This window comes from Charadrius vociferus, unplaced genomic scaffold, assembly GCF_000708025.1.
Source record: "Charadrius vociferus isolate BGI_N301 unplaced genomic scaffold, ASM70802v2 scaffold115, whole genome shotgun sequence".
Classification (NCBI taxonomy): Eukaryota; Metazoa; Chordata; class Aves; order Charadriiformes; family Charadriidae; genus Charadrius; species Charadrius vociferus.
This window is the reverse complement of record NW_009648636.1, coordinates 3,310,999-3,336,130: the sequence shown is the minus strand read 5'-3', so window position 1 is coordinate 3,336,130 and position 25,132 is coordinate 3,310,999.

Sequence of the window (25,132 nt, the reverse complement as noted above, 5' to 3'; positions counted from 1 at the left end):
CACGCTGTGGCATGTGCCTGTATTGCTGTCTGAGTTCTGACAGATGAAGAAACAGAATAGTGCAGATAAGGCATTATGCACCCCGGCGCCGCAGGAAACCATTAATCGCGAGACAATTCACTCTTCATTAAAGGACAATTGCCTGTGCAATGGTGCAGTCTCATTTCTTCACCCCCTTTCCCAACTCGCACCTTACTTTCTTAACAACTCCATAGAAAATGATGACTTAAAAGAGGCAGCATCTATGCATAACATTTTGTCATTTTCTCTAATTTTCTGTCTCTACTTTTCTAATCACTGCCAGTGCTGTCTTCAAGTCTCAATTGCTCTATTTTTTATCTAAGCCTACACAAGCTATTTCTATGGTAGTCTTCTGTTCATTTTCCCATTATTTCTTAGCTAAAACTTTCCAATTATTTTGTCTTTAGTTAAAAGACTTCACTGCTTCAAATTCACCCTGGGCAACTTCATTAGTTTGCTTTCCAGCTATCTATCCTGTGTCAATTACGGGACCATTTTTTGCTGTGTTACCAAAGCAGTGATACTCCAGTCCAGTTTTCTAATACAGTGATAATGGTGTTTGACTCACTTTCTGTCTTCAAGTCTCAATTGCTCTATTTTTTATCTAAGCCTACACAAGCTATTTCTATGGTAGTCTTCTGTTCATTTTCCCATTATTTCTTAGCTAAAACTTTCCAATTATTTTGTCTTTAGTTAAAAGACTTCACTGCTTCAAATTCACCCTGGGCAACTTCATTAGTTTGCTTTCCAGCTATCTATCCTGTGTCAATTACGGGACCATTTTTTGCTGTGTTACCAAAGCAGTGATACTCCAGTCCAGTTTTCTAATACAGTGATAATGGTGTTTGACTCCCTTTTTTTTTTTTTTTTTTTTTAATTGCTCGTGGATTTCAATCTAATTTGTGAAATTCATTTGCGTTTTAAATGTGATGAAGTGGAAATGCGGTGATCTCTTAAATGAGTGGAGGACACGGATACAGGCATCATTGCCACCCTGTCAACTTTGACCTGACTTTGCATGCTGACAGCGCTATCTACTCTGGAAAGGGCTCAATAAAAATGGCTGATTTTTACTGATAAATGTGCCTAGTTAGCAGCATTTCTAAGGCACTCGACACCACTGAATCAAAGAGCTGACCTTGATAGAAGAATGTCGTACCTCATTACAGTGAGAAGAATACCGAGAATAAGCACCTGTTTCATAGATGCTTATTTCTCGTATTATTTTGGAATCCTTTACGTTTACAATGCATAAGTTATTATTAGAAGCATACCTTAACCAAAATAACAGCTTCAGATATTTTGAAGATACTTAGGTCTGGAGCTGAAACCAATATTTCCATGTAATTATTGCCTCACTGATTAATTAAACCTAAAGTTCAGGCTTAATTTCCTTGAAATTTCAAGAATTCTTTTCATCTGGAGCCAAAATTGTCACTTTGCAGGTTCCCCTTGTGGTTTTTGTTGTGAGGTGCTGTGCTGCAGTAGGATGAACGATGCTGGTTCACATTTCCTGGGCAGAAAGGAAAACAGGAGGAAGACCCAGCTCGTGTTTCCTCGAGTTCTGAAGGCTTCCCCCGAAAAAGGAGGCAGAGGCATATCAGTCATGGAGGACGCGGCTCCTATGGACAGATGTGTCTCCCACCTGCCCGTACGTAGACACGATTTCTAAACTACTGGGGGGCTCGGAGAGTTGGAAGTCTGTATGAACTAAATACTTAAAAGATTACTTTTTTATTTAGACATTCAGAAATTTCCTAAAAATGCTGCCAAAACCTAATGCAAGGGCTGTACATTTTTTTATATAAATTATACTTGTTTTTTCAACCTTTAGAAGGTTATATCACCTACGCTACAAATACTATACTATAAATACCATACTAAGACAGCATGAAGTTGCCTCAGGTGACTGCGCTGTTTTCAGTTTGCTTGAGAGATCCTTTTTAAAACAAACAGTGTTCAGAAGGGGCCTTATCCCACAGTGAAAGGAAAAACAAATTAAGGGAAAAGAACTGCATTTAGGTCCTTGTGACCCTGTTGTGTTGACAAATGCCCGAAGCAGGAGAGGTATGGTCTTCAGCTTTCCTTGGTGGCTCCAGCAGGTCTGACAGCACCCATTCCTCTCTGTCAGAAATTTCATAGCCTGCTTTGAAAGCGCAAGAACTTTGTCTGCCACCAATAGAGCCACAAAGGGGGCCTTTATTTCAAGCTGTTAGATGTTTGGATTTCTACTGAAAACACAAATAGGTGTATGTCCTTCAGTGGTGCGCGCTGCTTGGAGCTTGTACCACTCACACGGCTGCTAACCAGTACAAGGCTATTTTCAGATAATTAGAAAACATCAACCAATCTGTTAATTAAATTCCAATGGGGTATGAATCAGAACACAGCCTCACCTGCCTCGCACATCGTTTCCTCTGCGGCAGCTCTCTGTGAAATGGCACAAGCCAGGAGTCGGCAAAATTTCAGTGGTGGTAAACTTCCTGAGCTGATAAGGAGACAGGCTTTTTTTCACCCCCCTCCTCACCTTGCTGTTTGTCATTCAATGCATCTTGCAGGGTCTTTCACAGCTTAATAAAATAAATGCTTTGTTAGCGTGTTTCATAGGAATGTACGTGCAGAGGTTTTGTGCTTCCTCCAAGCCACCGCTGTTAATTTACATCAGGAAACAATTTTGCTTCACAAATATACGATAAGAGAAAGTCATTTCTCAAAGCCACTGCATCTGAGTAGTCATATTAAGAGTTGTCTAATAGTGAGCTCTCTGGAAAATAAGGAATTTGGTTTAGGTATTATTATCCTTTTGATACAAGTGACTAATGAAGGAATGGTGTATTTTGATTAGGTGTAGGAACCGGTGATAGAGTCAGACATCTTTGAATTATGTTCAGTCATGAGACTGTGCTGTTTTAAATGTGAGAGGGGTACAAACAGCAGCTCTCTGCCCATGGCCACAGCCCATTTCCGCAGCCAAAACGCCAACCCTGAAGGTGGATCTTCATTCTCTTCTGAGGTGTTTATGAATATATATATACACACAGATATATACATATATCTCAGTGCTCAGTCTTCTGAACACATTGAAGCTTTCCCTTCCAACAGTCTTTCTGTTGCTGATTCCCTTCCTGAGCTACTTCTCTCTCTCTTTTTCACCGCAAACCAGTTTCAAGAAGTTTTAGCTCGGAATCCACCGAAGTTGTTCTCATATTATTTTAAATGGCCAACAGGAGATAACTAGCTCATACTAAAGTAATCTCTTGCTGAGAAACTTGGAATAATTTAGGAGAGAGTGGAAGACTGTGTCATTACTCATATCTGGGGGAGTTTGTATTTGAATAATGCCAATTAAAAGTGCCCTTAGAAATAGCTGAAATAGGAATAACTTCTGAGGCCTGTGTTGCTTTCTAATTATAGCTTGCTCAGAATTTGCGGTCCCACAGCACCCAGCACTAACAGAAGTTAGAAGTGGCACACACTTCTTAGATGACATTCACTAAATGTTTTTTTCTGTCTTGGATTGAACTTCTAGTGGTTCCGTAAGTTTGACTGTTCTGTCAATGGGCTGCCAGTATTTCTTCTAGGAATTGGTTCTGTATGCTCATACATCTTTTTTGTGAGAAAGATTTTCTGCTCCAAACCCAATGCTTTACTGTTTTTTGATGTCATCCAGTTTTTTTTCTAATCTTCTCTCTGCGATGTTTACATATTTATCTGAAGATACCTCATTTAGACATTACTTTGTCACATTTGTTCTGTTTAGACCTTTAGCATTTAATAACTCTTGGCTCCCAAAAAGTTTTGCTGCTCTTTGAATAACCACCAAAGGTTCAGTAATAGCTTTATTGATGCAGAAGTGGCAGAGAAGAACTAGCTATTTTTTGAGTTGGAGATGCTATGGTGTGACTGATTTTTCCACATATTAAAATGCTCCTGGTAGATCTGAAAGGCATCCCACATCCATAAGGAAATTCTTCTGAAGTCATATCAAGGCAGGAGAGGAGATGGGTGTTGTTCTTGTTGGTGGAGTCGTCATCACCAATTCTCATCCTCTGGGATCTGTTACCAGACGGCAGAGCCTGAGGCAGCCTTTGGCGTGCTCTGAGACCACGTCGGGGCCACAGCAAGGCAGGGAACCAGCTGTATCAGCTCTCCTGCACTTCTTTCCGATGCAGCAGCTGGTATGTGCTCAACAGGAGAAAAATCTGCTCTGAATATTCCCACTTCAGTCACCCAATACATTTAAATAAGAGAGAGTTGCACTCTGCTTCTTCAGTGAATACTCTTCCTTTCACAAGGCTAAGTAGCTACGACTTCCCTCCAAGTAACCTTCTGAATTTGCTTTTCCATGCATCTTCCACCACCGCTTATTTCCAGGCTTCTTCCTTCAGCCTTAAAACATCCATAGGGTTTTATCTGAGGAACTAATTTTAGGCCCCAGCTCCTGCAAGCTGAGATACCGGTGCAGACTAAGCCCAAAGTCCCGAAGGAGCAGCTGGGATTACCGAAACATTTAATTTCAGTAAGATGAGAAATCTGTAACCAGAGGATATAGGTCACATCATCTACTTGGCTCTGTTGAATAAACACGAATCAGCAGGGAACGTATTATGTTTAGGGTGATCTGTTGTCATGTCATTTCATTTCCAGCTTATGTAGGTTTGTACGGGCATGGACGGAGCAGCCCTGCTAAGCTCCAGAAGGCAAAGGTCTCTTTTGCTGTGTGGTGGTCACGAGACAATGGAACAATTCACAGAATCACGGAATGGTCAGGGTTGGAAGGGACCTCTGGAGATCATCTAATCCAACCCCTCTGCCAGAGTGGGGTCACCTACAGCTGGTTGCACAGGACAGCATCCAGGCAGGTTTTGAATGTCCTCTCTGGGCAGCCTGTGCCACTGCTCTGCCACCCTCAAAGGAAAGAAATTCCTCCTCATGTTAAGATGGAACTTCCTATGTTCAAGCTTGTGCCTGTTACCCCTCGTCCCATCACTGAGCACCACTGAAAAAAGACTGTCCCCATCCCCCTGGCACCCTCCCTTTAAGTATTTATAAGCATTGATAAGTTCCCCCCTCAGTCTTCTTTTCTCCAGACTAAAAAGCCCCAAGTCCCTCAGCCTTTCCTCATAAGAAAGATGCTCCAATCCCCTAATCATCTTTGTAGCCCTTTGGTGGACCCTCTCCAGCAGTTCCATGTCTTTCTTGAACCGGGGAGCCCAGAACTGGACGCAGTACTCCAGATGTGGCCTCACCAGGGCAGAGTAGAGGGGCAGGATGACCTCCCTTGACCTGCTGGCCACACTCTTCTTGATGCACCCCAGGATGCGATTGGCCTTCTTGACCACCAGGGCACATTGCTGGCTCATGGTCATCCTGTTGTCCACCAGGACTCCCAGGTCCCTTTCCACAGAGCTGCTCTCCAACAGGTCAGCCCCCAACCTGTACTCATGCATGGGGTTATTCCTCCCCAAGTGCCCTTGCTGAACTTCATAAGGTTTCTCTCCACCCAATTCTCCAGTCTGTCCAGGTCGCGCTGACTTCAAAGTGACATTTATTCTTGGATGCTTGTTATTCAAGCAACAAGTAACTTATGCTGCTGGAAAGGGTTCTGCAGTATTTCAGGCATCCCCCCCCTCCAGCACAAAACCCCACGCACACATGCACACACAGACTTCATCTGGCTGGAGGCATGAGGGTGAAGGTAGCGTAGCTGCATGGATTTTACAGCAATATTCCAGGCTGGCAGGCAGGTTGCTGGGAGCTGAACACGACTTCTGATCTCCTGCTGACCAGGTAGGTTTTCGCTTTCAGTTCCATTGCTTTTTTTCTTTCACAAGTACATGGTTCTCCGGGTCGTTTTATTATTGAGCTTTAGAAAAACAAAAAAACCAAAAAAAGCCAACAACCTCCAAAAAAAACCCAAACCAAACCAAACAAACCCCATATGACTAAGACGCCAGAGAAAGGCAGAACATTTATAATTTAAGGATAAATAATAAAGTTGCTGGAGGGTAAAAATACCATGAAAGTTATTAACTACAGTAGTAATGTCTATTTAAAATGGTAATGAAAAGCAGTCCGTTCTGTAACTAAACTATTAAATAAAGGCCCAAACAACATTTTCAATCAAACCAATGCACTGTATTACCTCGCTTGCCCAGAGTTTACCTGAGGACTTGGTATTCTGCTTTCCCGTGTATTGCATTCTGAAGAAGTGTCTGGCATACTCGTAAAGTTCATGGACACCATCTGATGCTCTACTCTGACCACTGGTTTTGGAGTCCCACCGGAATACATTTTTTCTGACAGGCTGAGCAGGCCTACTAAACGCAGACTGGGGACCGAAACTGGGAGCTGTACTGGCTGCGGCAGTGTTGGTATGGGGTTTTGTGCCGTTGATTTGAAGGGAGCGGGATCTGCTCTGTGGTACATTTCGTTGCAGGGCAGGGCCAAGCACGCTACACTTTATGGGTCTACTCATCCTCTAAGAGGCATCTAAAAAGTGCTGCGATGCTATTTCGTGTCTTTAGTGAGGTTGTGACTCCTTTATGCTTGTGGATGGGGTGGGATGGTGCCTTGCCCTGTGCCTGCCCTGTGCTGGCCTGGCTCCCGTGCCCCACGGGGACTCCCTCAGGCTTTGCCGGATGCTTATGGTCTTGTTCTGGTTTTTCAACAGGTTAACGTGAAATGGAAGCTGCTTCATCCTTACTTTGGTACCTGGACAGAAGTTGGATCATCTTGGGCTTCAGGGTTTTGTCGTCTCCACAATCTGAGTAACTCTAACAGGATGTGGCTCACAAAAAAAGCAAGGAGGGAAAAGCTGGAAGGAGCGCTCGTTGGGCTGTTTGTGCTGTTCCAAGCCTGGACATTTGGGCCTGAACATTTGGACTTCCATTGCCTGATTTTTCTTCCCCATAGCCAGTCTCCTTCCTTCCCTCTTCGAATAATTTGTATTATGGTCTTCTTTTCCCATCCATTCCCCTCACTGTTTTGGGGATTTTTTGGTCTTTTTTTTTTTTTTTTTTTTTTCATGAGAGCTGTTGCAATTTATCACAAAATACTTGAAGCAAAGATGAATCCAGATTTAAAGGACTCACAGGGGTCTGCCAGAGGGGGGTGGGGGGCAAGTGTTTGTGAAAGGCAGAGTGTCTTCAAGCAGATGTTGCTGCTCCTCCAGCAATACGCATGGATATCAGGAAATGATATGGAATGATCAGGAATGATATGAAATGATCAGGAATGAAGACGCCCTTTGGAGCGTCTTCTTAAAAGGCAACCAATAAATAAGGTGCCATTAACTGATTTTAGTAGCCGAAACCAAAAAGTGAATGACAGGGAGCTGAACAGACTCAAGCAATGAGTTACAAGAGGCCCAGAGAGGAAGGGTGCCATGGCAAGACGTGATGGACTGGATGAAATCAGAGTCCTTGAAGGGACAAAGACTCTGCAAGACCTTTATAGGCTCCGTATGACGTAAAGAGGTCGCACAGATGGAAGATGCATTCCAGCTACCTCGTAACAGTTTCCTTTTTAGCAAAAAAAGCCGCTGCTTCTCCTTCCCTCCTGAAATAAAGAAGGGCTGATGCCTGCTTTCCATTTTTGACGTTACCGTTTCCTTAAACTGGGCTTTCTGGGGGGGGAGAAGTGGAGGGGAAGGTCCCTGGGAGGTAGACACCCTGCTTTCTCTGCGGCTGCTCCTCTCTAAAGCTGCACCCGGGGAGGGTACGGAAACTGAATCTGAAAGTGTTTTCGTCTCAGACCAACCCCTTCCAACTGAGACCGGGGCAGGAGAGAACCTGGGGGCAGCTGAGGCATTACTCTGCAGCAGGGATTACCCTTGGGTCACCCCAAGGGCCATAACTGGTAATTTGGTGACCTCAAATGATCACAAGACCAGGGAGGGGGGATGCCAAATGATTGTAGGACCTAATTCTTGAGTCCCAGGTGGGCCCAAAAGTAATTTTGGGTACCAAGAGGACCTCAGTGGATGCCGTGAAGAACTTCTGTTCCCCAAGTGACTTCAAGGAACCCTGAAACTCACTGGGACACCTCTAAGGAACTCTGAGCACCAAATAGAAGAAGGGATTGGCCTGGGCTGCCCTGTAGGGGGGGAATTTGGAGTATGAGGGACAGGAGAAGATCCCGAGGAGATAATCGGGTGACCCCAAACCCACACACGTTGCATAGCGAGGTTAACAAGATTACTATGGTAATTGGTGAACTACAGTAACCCCATATGCTCATTTTTTAACCTCAGATGACACCAACCCCGGCATTTTTGGGGTCAGGTTGCCCTCAAGTAACCCCACATACAACTTGGGTGACCTCAAGTGACCCCATATGCCCAGTTTTTGACCTTGAATGACTCTGACCCAGATATTTTTGGGAACAAGTTGAACTCTAACAACCCCACCTCCTAATTGGTGACTGCAATTAAACGCACAGGCTCATTTTTGACCTCAGATAACAGCTAAGAAGAAAATTTGGGTTAAAGTTGACCTCTAGTAAGCCCATATGCTAATTGGTGACCTCAGGTAACCCCACAGGCTCAATTCTGACCTCAGATGACCCCAAGAAGAAATTTTGAGTTACGCTTGACCTTTAGTAACCCCACCTGCTAATTGGTGACCTCAAGTAACCCCATATGCTCAGTCATTGACCTCAGATGACCCCACAGCAGAAATTTTGGAGTCAAGTTGACCTCTAGTAACCCCACCTGCTAATTGGTGACCTCAAGTAACCCCAAATGCTCAGTCATTGACCTCAGATGACCCCGCAGCAGAAATTTTGGAGTCAAGTTGACCTCTAGTAACCCCACCTGCTAATTGGTGACCTCAAGTAACCCCAAATGCTCAGTCATTGACCTCAGATGACCCCGCAGCAGAAATTTTGGAGTCAAGTTGACCTCTAGTAACCCCACCTGCTAATTGGTGACCTCAAGTAACCCCAAATGCTCAGTCATTGACCTCAGATGACCCCGCAGCAGAAATTTTGGAGTCAAGTTGACCTCTAGTAACCCCACCTGCTAATTGGTGACCTCAAGTAACCCCAAATGCTCAGTCATTGACCTCAGATGACCCCGCAGCAGAAATTTTGGAGTCAAGTTGACCTCTAGTAACCCCACCTGCTAATTGGTGACCTCAAGTAACCCCAAATGCTCAGTCATTGACCTCAGATGACCCCGCAGCAGAAATTTTGGAGTCAAGTTGACCTCTAGTAACCCCACCTGCTAATTGGTGACCTCAAGTAACCCCAAATGCTCAGTCATTGACCTCAGATGACCCCGCAGCAGAAATTTTGGAGTCAAGTTGACCTCTAGTAACCCCACCTGCTAATTGGTGACCTCAAGTAACCCCAAATGCTCAGTCATTGACCTCAGATGACCCCGCAGCAGAAATTTTGGAGTCAAGTTGACCTCTAGTAACCCCACCTGCTAATTGGTGACCTCAAGTAACCCCAAATGCTCAGTCATTGACCTCAGATGACCCCGCAGCAGAAATTTTGGAGTCAAGTTGACCTCTAGTAACCCCACCTGCTAATTGGTGACCTCAAGTAACCCCAAATGCTCAGTCATTGACCTCAGATGACCCCGCAGCAGAAATTTTGGAGTCAAGTTGACCTCTAGTAACCCCACCTGCTAATTGGTGACCTCAAGTAACCCCAAATGCTCAGTCATTGACCTCAGATGACCCCGCAGCAGAAATTTTGGAGTCAAGTTGACCTCTAGTAACCCCACCTGCTAATTGGTGACCTCAAGTAACCCCAAATGCTCAGTCATTGACCTCAGATGACCCCGCAGCAGAAATTTTGGAGTCAAGTTGACCTCTAGTAACCCCACCTGCTAATTGGTGACCTCAAGTAACCCCAAATGCTCAGTCATTGACCTCAGATGACCCCGCAGCAGAAATTTTGGAGTCAAGTTGACCTCTAGTAACCCCACCTGCTAATTGGTGACCTCAAGTAACCCCAAATGCTCAGTCATTGACCTCAGATGACCCCGCAGCAGAAATTTTGGAGTCAAGTTGACCTCTAGTAACCCCACCTGCTAATTGGTGACCTCAAGTAACCCCAAATGCTCAGTCATTGACCTCAGATGACCCCGCAGCAGAAATTTTGGAGTCAAGTTGACCTCTAGTAACCCCACCTGCTAATTGGTGACCTCAAGTAACCCCAAATGCTCAGTCATTGACCTCAGATGACCCCGCAGCAGAAATTTTGGAGTCAAGTTGACCTCTAGTAACCCCACCTGCTAATTGGTGACCTCAAGTAACCCCAAATGCTCAGTCATTGACCTCAGATGACCCCGCAGCAGAAATTTTGGAGTCAAGTTGACCTCTAGTAACCCCACCTGCTAATTGGTGACCTCAAGTAACCCCAAATGCTCAGTCATTGACCTCAGATGACCCCGCAGCAGAAATTTTGGAGTCAAGTTGACCTCTAGTAACCCCACCTGCTAATTGGTGACCTCAAGTAACCCCAAATGCTCAGTCATTGACCTCAGATGACCCCGCAGCAGAAATTTTGGAGTCAAGTTGACCTCTAGTAACCCCACCTGCTAATTGGTGACCTCAAGTAACCCCAAATGCTCAGTCATTGACCTCAGATGACCCCGCAGCAGAAATTTTGGAGTCAAGTTGACCTCTAGTAACCCCACCTGCTAATTGGTGACCTCAAGTAACCCCAAATGCTCAGTCATTGACCTCAGATGACCCCGCAGCAGAAATTTTGGAGTCAAGTTGACCTCTAGTAACCCCACCTGCTAATTGGTGACCTCAAGTAACCCCAAATGCTCAGTCATTGACCTCAGATGACCCCGCAGCAGAAATTTTGGAGTCAAGTTGACCTCTAGTAACCCCACCTGCTAATTGGTGACCTCAAGTAACCCCAAATGCTCAGTCATTGACCTCAGATGACCCCGCAGCAGAAATTTTGGAGTCAAGTTGACCTCTAGTAACCCCACCTGCTAATTGGTGACCTCAAGTAACCCCAAATGCTCAGTCATTGACCTCAGATGACCCCGCAGCAGAAATTTTGGAGTCAAGTTGACCTCTAGTAACCCCACCTGCTAATTGGTGACCTCAAGTAACCCCAAATGCTCAGTCATTGACCTCAGATGACCCCGCAGCAGAAATTTTGGAGTCAAGTTGACCTCTAGTAACCCCACCTGCTAATTGGTGACCTCAAGTAACCCCAAATGCTCAGTCATTGACCTCAGATGACCCCGCAGCAGAAATTTTGGAGTCAAGTTGACCTCTAGTAACCCCACCTGCTAATTGGTGACCTCAAGTAACCCCAAATGCTCAGTCATTGACCTCAGATGACCCCGCAGCAGAAATTTTGGAGTCAAGTTGACCTCTAGTAACCCCACCTGCTAATTGGTGACCTCAAGTAACCCCAAATGCTCAGTCATTGACCTCAGATGACCCCGCAGCAGAAATTTTGGAGTCAAGTTGACCTCTAGTAACCCCACCTGCTAATTGGTGACCTCAAGTAACCCCAAATGCTCAGTCATTGACCTCAGATGACCCCGCAGCAGAAATTTTGGAGTCAAGTTGACCTCTAGTAACCCCACCTGCTAATTGGTGACCTCAAGTAACCCCAAATGCTCAGTCATTGACCTCAGATGACCCCGCAGCAGAAATTTTGGAGTCAAGTTGACCTCTAGTAACCCCACCTGCTAATTGGTGACCTCAAGTAACCCCAAATGCTCAGTCATTGACCTCAGATGACCCCGCAGCAGAAATTTTGGAGTCAAGTTGACCTCTAGTAACCCCACCTGCTAATTGGTGACCTCAAGTAACCCCAAATGCTCAGTCATTGACCTCAGATGACCCCGCAGCAGAAATTTTGGAGTCAAGTTGACCTCTAGTAACCCCACCTGCTAATTGGTGACCTCAAGTAACCCCAAATGCTCAGTCATTGACCTCAGATGACCCCGCAGCAGAAATTTTGGAGTCAAGTTGACCTCTAGTAACCCCACCTGCTAATTGGTGACCTCAAGTAACCCCAAATGCTCAGTCATTGACCTCAGATGACCCCGCAGCAGAAATTTTGGAGTCAAGTTGACCTCTAGTAACCCCACCTGCTAATTGGTGACCTCAAGTAACCCCAAATGCTCAGTCATTGACCTCAGATGACCCCGCAGCAGAAATTTTGGAGTCAAGTTGACCTCTAGTAACCCCACCTGCTAATTGGTGACCTCAAGTAACCCCAAATGCTCAGTCATTGACCTCAGATGACCCCGCAGCAGAAATTTTGGAGTCAAGTTGACCTCTAGTAACCCCACCTGCTAATTGGTGACCTCAAGTAACCCCAAATGCTCAGTCATTGACCTCAGATGACCCCGCAGCAGAAATTTTGGAGTCAAGTTGACCTCTAGTAACCCCACCTGCTAATTGGTGACCTCAAGTAACCCCAAATGCTCAGTCATTGACCTCAGATGACCCCGCAGCAGAAATTTTGGAGTCAAGTTGACCTCTAGTAACCCCACCTGCTAATTGGTGACCTCAAGTAACCCCAAATGCTCAGTCATTGACCTCAGATGACCCCGCAGCAGAAATTTTGGAGTCAAGTTGACCTCTAGTAACCCCACCTGCTAATTGGTGACCTCAAGTAACCCCAAATGCTCAGTCATTGACCTCAGATGACCCCGCAGCAGAAATTTTGGAGTCAAGTTGACCTCTAGTAACCCCACCTGCTAATTGGTGACCTCAAGTAACCCCAAATGCTCAGTCATTGACCTCAGATGACCCCGCAGCAGAAATTTTGGAGTCAAGTTGACCTCTAGTAACCCCACCTGCTAATTGGTGACCTCAAGTAACCCCAAATGCTCAGTCATTGACCTCAGATGACCCCGCAGCAGAAATTTTGGAGTCAAGTTGACCTCTAGTAACCCCACCTGCTAATTGGTGACCTCAAGTAACCCCAAATGCTCAGTCATTGACCTCAGATGACCCCGCAGCAGAAATTTTGGAGTCAAGTTGACCTCTAGTAACCCCACCTGCTAATTGGTGACCTCAAGTAACCCCAAATGCTCAGTCATTGACCTCAGATGACCCCGCAGCAGAAATTTTGGAGTCAAGTTGACCTCTAGTAACCCCACCTGCTAATTGGTGACCTCAAGTAACCCCAAATGCTCAGTCATTGACCTCAGATGACCCCGCAGCAGAAATTTTGGAGTCAAGTTGACCTCTAGTAACCCCACCTGCTAATTGGTGACCTCAAGTAACCCCAAATGCTCAGTCATTGACCTCAGATGACCCCGCAGCAGAAATTTTGGAGTCAAGTTGACCTCTAGTAACCCCACCTGCTAATTGGTGACCTCAAGTAACCCCAAATGCTCAGTCATTGACCTCAGATGACCCCGCAGCAGAAATTTTGGAGTCAAGTTGACCTCTAGTAACCCCACCTGCTAATTGGTGACCTCAAGTAACCCCAAATGCTCAGTCATTGACCTCAGATGACCCCGCAGCAGAAATTTTGGAGTCAAGTTGACCTCTAGTAACCCCACCTGCTAATTGGTGACCTCAAGTAACCCCAAATGCTCAGTCATTGACCTCAGATGACCCCGCAGCAGAAATTTTGGAGTCAAGTTGACCTCTAGTAACCCCACCTGCTAATTGGTGACCTCAAGTAACCCCAAATGCTCAGTCATTGACCTCAGATGACCCCGCAGCAGAAATTTTGGAGTCAAGTTGACCTCTAGTAACCCCACCTGCTAATTGGTGACCTCAAGTAACCCCAAATGCTCAGTCATTGACCTCAGATGACCCCGCAGCAGAAATTTTGGAGTCAAGTTGACCTCTAGTAACCCCACCTGCTAATTGGTGACCTCAAGTAACCCCAAATGCTCAGTCATTGACCTCAGATGACCCCGCAGCAGAAATTTTGGAGTCAAGTTGACCTCTAGTAACCCCACCTGCTAATTGGTGACCTCAAGTAACCCCAAATGCTCAGTCATTGACCTCAGATGACCCCGCAGCAGAAATTTTGGAGTCAAGTTGACCTCTAGTAACCCCACCTGCTAATTGGTGACCTCAAGTAACCCCAAATGCTCAGTCATTGACCTCAGATGACCCCGCAGCAGAAATTTTGGAGTCAAGTTGACCTCTAGTAACCCCACCTGCTAATTGGTGACCTCAAGTAACCCCAAATGCTCAGTCATTGACCTCAGATGACCCCGCAGCAGAAATTTTGGAGTCAAGTTGACCTCTAGTAACCCCACCTGCTAATTGGTGACCTCAAGTAACCCCAAATGCTCAGTCATTGACCTCAGATGACCCCGCAGCAGAAATTTTGGAGTCAAGTTGACCTCTAGTAACCCCACCTGCTAATTGGTGACCTCAAGTAACCCCAAATGCTCAGTCATTGACCTCAGATGACCCCGCAGCAGAAATTTTGGAGTCAAGTTGACCTCTAGTAACCCCACCTGCTAATTGGTGACCTCAAGTAACCCCAAATGCTCAGTCATTGACCTCAGATGACCCCGCAGCAGAAATTTTGGAGTCAAGTTGACCTCTAGTAACCCCACCTGCTAATTGGTGACCTCAAGTAACCCCAAATGCTCAGTCATTGACCTCAGATGACCCCGCAGCAGAAATTTTGGAGTCAAGTTGACCTCTAGTAACCCCACCTGCTAATTGGTGACCTCAAGTAACCCCAAATGCTCAGTCATTGACCTCAGATGACCCCGCAGCAGAAATTTTGGAGTCAAGTTGACCTCTAGTAACCCCACCTGCTAATTGGTGACCTCAAGTAACCCCAAATGCTCAGTCATTGACCTCAGATGACCCCGCAGCAGAAATTTTGGAGTCAAGTTGACCTCTAGTAACCCCACCTGCTAATTGGTGACCTCAAGTAACCCCAAATGCTCAGTCATTGACCTCAGATGACCCCGCAGCAGAAATTTTGGAGTCAAGTTGACCTCTAGTAACCCCACCTGCTAATTGGTGACCTCAAGTAACCCCAAATGCTCAGTCATTGACCTCAGATGACCCCGCAGCAGAAATTTTGGAGTCAAGTTGACCTCTAGTAACCCCACCTGCTAATTGGTGACCTCAAGTAACCCCAAATGCTCAGTCATTGACCTCAGATGACCCCGCAGCAGAAATTTTGGAGTCAAGTTGACCTCTAGTAACCCCACCTGCTAATTGGTGACCTCAAGTAACCCCAAATGCTCAGTCATTGACCTCAGATGACCCCGCAGCAGAAATTTTGGAGTCAAGTTGACCTCTAGTAAAGCATTTGGGGTTACTTGAGGTCACCAATTAGCAGGTGGGGTTACTAGAGGTCAACTTGACGCCAAAATTTCTCCTGCGGGGTCATCCGAGGTCAAAGACTGAGCATATGGGGTTACTTGAGGTCACCAATGAGCAGGTGGGGTTACTAGAGGTCAACTTGACGCCAAAATTTCTCCTGCGGGGTCATCCGAGGTCAAAAACTTAGCATTTGGGGTTACTTGAGGTCACCAATTAGCAGGTGGGGTTACTAGGGGTCAACTTGACGCCAAAATTTCTGCAGAGGGGGTCATCCGAGGTCAAAAACTGAGCATTTGGGGTTACTTGAGGTCACCAATTAGCAAGTGGGGTTACTAGCGGTCAACTTGACCCCCAAATTTCTGCTTTGCTGATGTAACCAGTTCTCACAGGCTGTTAGCTGAGGTCACCTAGTCTGCAACACGCTTTGGGGTTTTTATTTTAGGGGTAGGGATCGTACGGGCATGGAATATCATCTGACGTCACCAAATTTTTTATGGTCTACTTCGTTATCAAGTTTCAGCTACTGGGTCCTGCACTGGGGGGTTCTGGGGTCACTCATCCCCTCTGGCTGGAACACGCTGCTGCTCTTTTCTTCTCCGCTTGAGCACGGGTGCTGCCCAGTGCCAGCTGGGCACCCGCTCGGCTTTTCACTTCGGCCTCGGCGCAACATTGGGCACATCTGACTTCAGTCCATCACAGAGCCCAACTCCTGCTTTTCTGGCATGGGAGATGAAGCGTATTTTCCACCAGTGCAGCCTCTCACTCTCTATTCCCTTTCTGCCTTGGTCATGCTCCACGGCTTCCCGTGATCAACGAGTGCCACACGTGGGTGCTTACACCCACCCCTGTACCAGCCCCCCCCTTTTTTCTGCTGTGATATATCTCTGTTCGTATGCCCGCTCTCGACTGTGCTTTGGGCTTTCTGAGAAAAAAGAAGTGTTGCAGTTGTGCCCAGGCAGATCCTTGGATCCCTCTGCTTTAAGTCACTCAGGAAATGGCCTCACTGCTCCCCACGAGAGGATTTTTGTCTGTACATACCCGTCTTTCCCTCCCAGCTCCTTCCCTGGCTCTGCAGCTTCCTGCGGGGTGGGCTACTGCTGCTGCTCGGTTCCCACGCTCCCCCTGTGTGCAGCTCTGCTTTCTCCCTCTGGCACCTTCTCAACCCGCACCCCGCACGCTGCTTTCACCCTCCCTTAGCCCCCACCAGCCCCGGGATGCTTCCTCTCACCAGCGAGCGCCTCCACTTCTCTTACATTGCTGGGGTTCGTTGTGTCTTTCATTCAGCTTTTGTTTGCGCCGGTTCACGTCATCACCCTGCTTTTGCCTTCTGCCTTCAGTTCCCCCCCGCTATTTGGCTGGCTGCTTAAAATGCACAGATACCGATAGCGTGCCCAGGGAAAAGGGAACAAACCCAACCCTGCTCGGCCATGAACAGGCGACCGGTGGGCTGTAGAGGAGCCTGAGAAGAACTGATTTACACAAAACAGGCAGATTAATGAAATTAAGAAACTGATCTCACTGGCAAAAGTGCAGACCCCTTAATGGCTGCAGTGATCTCAGCTGATGCTACATAAAAAGACGCAATTAGTATTTCTCCTCACACGTCCATGCCATCTTCAGAAACGCAAGGCGCTAAGCCCTTGATTAATTTATAAAAACAAGAGTCTCTGCTGAGTGTTACACAAAGACGTAGAGCAGACTTAGTGCTGGGGACAGTGTTGAACATGATAATAAAATCCCAATTTTATTTTATTTCATCGTTATTTATTTCAAAAATCACAGACACATTCTCCCAACTCTCCATCTTCTCCCATCAATCACTTTTCTCAGGTCTTTCCTTCCTTTCACCCACCACTCTTTTAATGCTGTGTGTGTATTTTCAACTGCATTGTGCGGTAAAAGCAAATGCCTCATATTTTCTTAAAATACAGAGAGTGAGGGCAGGAAAAGCAGGTAAGACTTAGTACTAATAATCTTAGGAAAAATTATTTTTCCTTGGCAAACTATGGCTTTCTAGACTTTATTGTCTACTGTGCAAAGAAGAATGCAAACACTCATACAGGTGTCATAGACAGTTTTATTCTAAACAGGGGAAATCATGGCAGATATTTCCAATCTATGTAATACCACATACACAACTCTTGCAAAATTCAAGTTAAAATGCACTTCCGTCAGTGTAGAAACTTACGCAAAGCCGAGAGAAAATCAGGAGTTTTACAGACTATTGATCATTTCGTCTGAGTACAAACTTCCCCGTCTGTAACCGAGCTCGTATGAATCTGCAACAGCAGCTGCCGTTACAGCTCAGACACGCACTTTGTCGCTACATCTTCTCTGTAGCACAGAATTCGAAACATATTTTTCGACCCTAAAGAGAACGCCAAACCCTGCTGTGTTGAGGTTTTCTTGTCTTTAGCCGGGATTCAGCAGATACATCGATGATGACTCGATTCCAGTGAAACTGCACGTCAGTGCAGGGATGCGGAGCAAACAGAAGTCCTCTTTTACCGCCTCAAGGTGGTAATGGCTGCAGCAATGAGAAGAAAGGTCTGTCTGGAAGGATAAAATTGGTTGATCAGTTCAGAAATATTTTTAGGAGCCTAAAACTCAGAAGTCAGGGCCCAAAAAGAATTTTTTTTTTTTTTTTTCATCAACCAAAATGTGCTGAGCCTGGCTTGGGTTTGTAAAAAAATGAGTAAGTTGTCAATACTGAGTCAGCTCAGTAGTGCAACCGAGACACGAGGTATGATTCTTCCCACTTCAATTAGCCACAGCATGTTCATTAGTATCAGCTGAGCCACAGCTGGGCCTTCAGCCTACCAACTGTAAATCCCATGAGGAACCACTGCTTAAGTTAGCTCAGTGCTGAACTAATTAATTGTAGGCGGTAAATAACAGCAATCTTAACATCTATGGTCATATTGGTCAGATCATAGTGTACACCAATTCAGTGATTCTGGATTTGGTGCCTGTTGGCATCCAGCCGCTGGGATAACTTGACTATTTAACTGATGATATTCTACTTGCCCACTCGCATCCCTTTTGCGAAACACCGCTGCACAAAAGCTGATTCTGACATCCCCATTAGAACCCAGCACCTCACAGAACTGGGGTCTTACCGCTCATCCAACGCATAAATCCCGCCTTCCGCTTGCCCCCCGTTCCACTCACACCTTCCTCCTTTCCGCACTGTTCCCCCAGCTTCTCTCCTTGAAATCCAAGTTCCTCCGCCTCCTTTTCCGCTTTGGGCCAGTGCGTTTCCTGCGGTGGGAACAACAGGACCACGTACTGACAGCGCAACTAGAGCACGCCAGCTCTGCAGCCCCCGAGACGGGAAGAAAACAGCCCCCCCAGCGGAGGGAGGCAGCCGCCGGGGCTGCGCTAATGAAGGGCTGTGGCTGATATCATTGTAATGCTTAAATGAAAGCAGAAAAGGTCCGCAACCGCGTGCCCAAGGGAACAGAGTCGCTTTAGAGGAATAAAGGGAGGGAGGAGATGAATAGGTGAGACGGTCTCTCATTACCAGACATGACTTCACCTACAGGCCTTCCTCCTGCCTCACGGCGGTGACACCGGCTTTCGTGCACAGCTATTCATGCATTTCAAAGGGCCAACAGCATAAAAGGAATCTAAAAATAGGTTAAAGCCTGAAACCAAAGAGCAGCTGTTTCATTAGCAACAAGAGAAGCAGAACGGGAAAGAATTGTAGGACAGAGCTCCCAAAGTGTGCCAAATAACTGGTATTTTATGTATTTTATGACAGAAATTCTTCCAGTATCTGGACACGTTTCAGATGTGCGGTAACCGATGGAGCGAGGGCCTGCCATGTGCGTGCTCTCCTCTCCTTACGCCGAGGGAGATCACTGGGAATCTGGGTCCTGTGACACAGACACATATCAGCTCTCCACATCATCAGACATCCTACAGGATCATCTTGCACTGGAAGAGGAAGCCTGAAAAAGCGCAGGTGGTGGCAGGGGGACACCTGTTGGGGAATGATCCTGATGGAAGCGAGACAGAGCCTGCGGGAGTTGCACCGTTCCTGTGCTCTGACACAACGGCTGGACGTGCATTCTCAACCCATGTTTATAAAGTATCAGTTGCACGAGGTGGATTCTCTACCTGCTACACATCCTTGGACACCTGCACTTCTCCGGTAGAGAAGAAATCCTTCCCATGCAGATCAATGTTCACCCTTTATCCAAAGACTCTGCAATTCATCAAAATGCTGATCCAAACCTCAAAAGAGCCCATACAGGCCAAGTTCTTCAGCAACCTTGGAATGACGGCCTGAAAACAGAACACAGAAGGTGAGCAGAACACAGCGGGATTCACTGTGCTCACTCCAGCCAGGATTCACTGGTTTAGCTGGGAATAGAGCACATGGAAACCCATCCTCCGTGTGTGTGAGTACACAGATATCCCAGTTTAGAGCAGGTATTGGATTCAATAAGGCTGAGTTTAGGGATGACAGCTCTCAGAGCTCATGATTACATCATCATCAGACAGCTGGCACGGACCTACAGGCCAGGAATGAGATTTAAAAAAAAGAAAAATAATTCAAGCAGAGTTTTAGGCCACTGACAACTATATGGTGTGAGAAGGTATGAAACAAGTTGAAGCTAAATCCTCAAGCTTGCAGAGCAAGGGCAGGGAGAGATGCACCAACGTTCAGGCTACAAGAAAGGCTTGGAAATAAGAAGTTCAATCCTAGTTCTATTAGACACCCAAATTTATCAAGAAGGCGTCATTCCTCAGTTTCCACATACCCCACCTCTAGGGCCAGCTCATAACAGAGGCCACCGCTGGGAGAGTTCACGCTCTTCGGCCAGCCGATCGTCTTGGTGATTTGTGAGGCAGGGTAGAGGCAGCCAGCAGCCACCCATGGTTCATGGCCTGCGGTATCATCAAGGAGCTTGTGCAGTTCCCCATGTAGCCAGAGGCTCACAGATGTGCTATGTACGAATTCTCCCCACATGGAAAACATCACGGTCCCATGCCATGTTCAGAAAAATGATGAAGGCTGCCCTTATTTGTATCAATAGGCAGACACCACATGCTACGAGAAGATCATAGAATCATAGAATGGTTTAGGTTGGAAAGGACCTTGAAGATCATCAAGTTCCAACCCCCCTGCCATAGACAGGGACACCTCCCACTAGACCAGGTTGCCCAAGGCCACGTCCAGCCTGGCCTTGAACACCTCCAGGCATGGGGCCTCAACAACCTCTCTGGGCAACCTGTTCCAGTGCCTCACCACCCTCAAAGTGAAAAACTTCTTCCTAATGTTTAATCTAAACCTGCCCTCTTCCAGTTTATATCCATTGTCCCTCGTCCTCTCACACATGCCCTCATGCCCTAGTAAAAAGTCCTTCCCCAGCTCTCCTGTAGGCCCCCTTTAGGGACTGGAAGGCCGCAATAAGATCTCCCCAGAGCCTTCTCTTCTCCAGGCTGAACAGCCCCAACTCTTTCAGCCCCTCCTCATAGGAGAGGTGCTCCAGCCCTCGGATCATCCTCGTGGCTCTCCTCTGGACACGCTCCAGCAGATCCAAAATGATGGTGCATAAGACATATCAGTTTTTCATTGTCTTTGTACTTCACTCCTATGGATATGCTTTGCTGCATACACCTGGTCCCTGCACAGGGACCACCTCTGGGGAATTCCTGCTGGTTTCATCAGCTTAGAAACGCTCGACATTACCCGGCGTTCCCTTCTGCTGCCTCTTCCAGCCCATGGCAAGCTCTGCGGATGGTGCAGGAGGCAGAAGGGGGTGTGGGACACATGTGGGGGCATGTTGTTGCAGGTCTCGCAGTGGCTGCACTATTGAGGTGTAGCTGATATTCTTGCCTCCATTCCAGGGAGCCTCTTTGCTTAGTTTCGGGAAAAGGTAAGGAAGATGGGCAGCCTCGGAGGAGCTGCAGAGCATCAGCAGGTTTGACTGCATCAGGAGGGGTGAAGACAGAGAGCCATGAGGAAAAGGAGGGCAGGGATAGGGAAAAGAGAGGGAGGGATTTGTCAACAGAAAAGTAGATGTTTGAGAGGGAAAGGCAACTAAAAATCCTTTACTTTTTCCAAATGGATGAAGGTTGGAGATGGAGACTGCATTGCTCCTAGATTAGGACCAACAATGCTTTTGACAGTACAAAATGACCACAGCCAACTCAAGCGTTTGGCTGCCAAAGTCACACTGGAGGAGCTGCTGCTATCTGGGAAAAGCAAAGCAAAAGACAGCTTTCTGCTCTGCCTCTCTCACCGTTTGCCTCGGCTTTAGCCTTGGAAGATACCTGGTGCTTTAAAGACCTTGGTAGACAGGGGCAGAACTGATCCAAATAAATCAATTAAGAGGTCCACATCTGAGCTACTTGGATTAGACTCTCTTTAAAGTGAATGGACATCATACAATTCATCTGCACTAAAATACAGAGCTAAAATAGGACAGGTGAGTCATGCCTAAAAATACCTAATCACCTCCATTAAGTAATATGGGAAGCCTAGGGAGCCTTTTTCAGCTGCAGATGTATACACGTCGCAGGTTTCTGAGGTGACGGGAAGTGCATCCCACCCCGGGTTCCCGTCAGTCACTCTCAGTAGCAGGAACGACCCCTTCTTTCCCAACGCTGCCTGCAGATCAGCTGGGAGAAATACTTGTGCGATGCTTTGCTGCCTTTCTCTGGCTGCTTCCCCCCCGCCAGATACTCGAGCGTGAAGCCCAGGAAGGTGCCAGTCACGGCTGAGATCCACAGCGCAGCTCCTTTGTCTTTAAAGGCATGTTTGAGGTATATGCCACTCCTGGAGACCAGAGGTACTGAAAACTAAGGCTTTCACAGTCCCAGCTCTGAATCCACAACGCCGCAGAAGAGCTAAGTGTTGTGTGTCAGATGAGTGGGATAAATCCCTCCCCAGCCACGGCACACTGCTGCCTGTCGTGCCTGCCAGCCCCCTCCTGCCGGTAATCAAGGATGAGCCCCACAGTCGGCTCCCGAGGCCAACGCTTTAATGTGATCCGGCAAAGCAGGGGAGAGGAGCGGTGGTGAGAGACATGGTTGCCTTGTGATTATTTTCAAGGTAGGTGGGAAAGAAGAGAGAGGGTCCCGTTGTGTCGTGCCAGGAGGGTTTAAAGACAAAACTGCCTGGCCGTGGCCTGCAGGGATCGTTATTGGCAGGAAAGTCACCTTTGGGGCTGAGAATCACATAGTGCTCTTGGAAAGAAAAGCTCTTATAACTGAGAAGAAAAGACTTTTCCTCACAGGGCCTGACGATATCAGTAGGAAGACTTGCATATATTTGAAAGCTTAATTTATCCACGTTGTTAGCATCACCTCCAGAGAGGCTGCGGCGGGGGACAGAATTCGGTACGTGTGGCAGAGCTGCCAGGAAAGGATGGGAAAATGGTCTGGGCAGCACAACCCAGAAACCATACCTGACTTCTGTGCCAACTCCAAAAATAACAGTTTATTTTCAGGAAATCTTCTTCCCGCATCCCTCTAATATCACAGCGTATTTCTCATGATCAGTGCTCCTCCGTGACTACACTGGTACCTAAGACCTGCTTTCACCACGGGAGACCACGACCTCCCAGATCAGGACACACAGAGTGCTACTGGAGAAGCCCTCGGTTCACGCTCTGGGTCGCCCAGCCCAAATCCTCAGGCATGAGATGCATGATATTCTTGCCGTGCACTAAGATTTTTATCCTGGGTTACTGCGAGCAGTTAGCTCTCCTTCTCAGCATTCCTAGACCGAGGCTGTCAGGGAACACATATGGCTACTGGCTACCTTCCTTCTCACCCACGTTTCCCTGCTTCCAGCCTCCTCACCATTCACAGAATGACAGAACGGCAGGGGTTGGAAGAGACCTTTGGAGGTCATCTAGTCTGCCCCCCCTGCCAAAGCAGGGTTACCTACAGCAGGTTGGACAGGAACGCATCCAGGCAGGTTTTGAATATCTGCGGAGAAGGAGACTCCGCAGCCTCTCTGGGCAGCCTGTGCCAGTGCTCTGCCACCCTCAAAAGTAAAGAAGTTTTTCCTCCCGTTGAGATGGAATTTCCTGCGTGCCAGTTTGTGCCTGTTGCCCCTTGTCCTGTTGCTGGGCTTCACTGGAAAGACTCTGGCCCGTCCTCTTGACAGCCGCCCTTTAGACATTGATAAGCATTGATGAGATCCCCTCTCAGTCTTCTCCAGGCTAAACACACGCAGGTCTCTCAGCCTTTCCTCACAGGAGAGATGTTCCAGTCCCTTGATCATCTTTGTAGTCCTCTGCTGGACTCTCTCTAGTAGTTCCTTGTCTTTCTTGAACTGGGGAGCCCAGAACAAAGAGATTCCTATCACCAGAGGTAACCCTTGGCAGAGCATCTCCCAGCCTAGGGCTGAACTCACCGTAGTGCATCCTGATGCTGGCCAGCAGTCCTCTGTAGCATGCGGGAAAGAAGAAACAGCGCTCACTGTGCATGCTTCCAAGAGAACTGCCGGCACGATCATGGATATTTCCACTTTTCAGTACCTGTTTGTGCATATACTTAGTTATAAAGAATTTAGTCAAAGCTGCTTTGGAGTTATCAATAACTTCCTGTTGCAGAAATGGATGCCTTTTGTGTGACTATGCCGAGTGTTGTGCAGATTCTTGGTAATTAGCCCTACAAATACCATCATTAAACTTTAAACTAATATAACGAAAATGTGCAACTGAGCATGCTAATAATAGCACCAGCCAGTTTCTTATACTGAATGTCTCCATAAAGATATTCTTTATAACACCTTTGGCACAACCGGGACCTTACATAATTAAATTTGATTTCACTTTCTTACAACTCTAAGCATAACTGGAGATTTCTAATTAGTTACAATTATTCTTTTCAGAAATGTGTTCTATTTAGTATAATCTTGTATTCATCGAGGCAAATGCCATACGTATTTATTATTATTATTATCTCCTACCGATAGCTTTTTAACTGAGACATTTTGACCGAGATATATGACTGCATGCCTCCCAACCACAACTCTTTGTGTGGCATCTGCTTTGGGTGGTAAAATAATTTACCAAATGAAAAATAGCAGTTTATGGAGATAAGATAATCTTCCATTCTACTATTCTAAGCAGAGATAAAAATGCAGGCTGATTTATCTTTTCCATACATTTCCATACCCCACCCCACTGAAAGCTGCTAAGAAAGTGGCCTCAAGAGAACTTCTGTTCTTATTAATGAAAATTCCTCACCTAATTGTGTTTCCTTTCTGCTACAAGACAGCAGACAAGTAGGCTACAGTGTTCTCTCCGTGGCTACAATGCCTGGCTGGCCCGGCGTGCCCATCAGCACTTCTCACGCCATTCAGTGGGAGATGCCAAGGCCAGTAATATCCATGCCCAAGAAGCCCACCCGGTATCAGTAGAGGAGGTATATCGGCCTGTGTCGGTGCAATGCTTGGTGAGGTGCCCCCAAATACAACCCACACGCGTGTGCCACCTGCGCTCCTGAAGCCGTGTGATGCCAATTACAAGAGCAACTAGGCAAAAAAATACCTCTGTTTTCTGCACAATTCTGCCCTGAGCTGAAAAAGCCCAGTTGCGCTCTCTCGCAGAGTTCACTCAAGCAAGAGGCAGAGGCTGAATTACCAGCTAAAATGGGAAAAGACAAAAAGTGATAAATTCGAGAACAAAACACCGGAACTTATTTACTTCCTGAGAAGTTAATGAACCTCGTGAGCTCATAGGTTGCAAAGCAAATTAAATAAACGTCTTTCCCTTTTAAAATCTGGGGAATTACAGCAAGTGGAATTGACTTTATGCTTGTCTTCCCTCTAATTCACTTCAGGTACCAATCTGGTGAAATACAGAAGGGAAATGGCAAGACAAACCTAT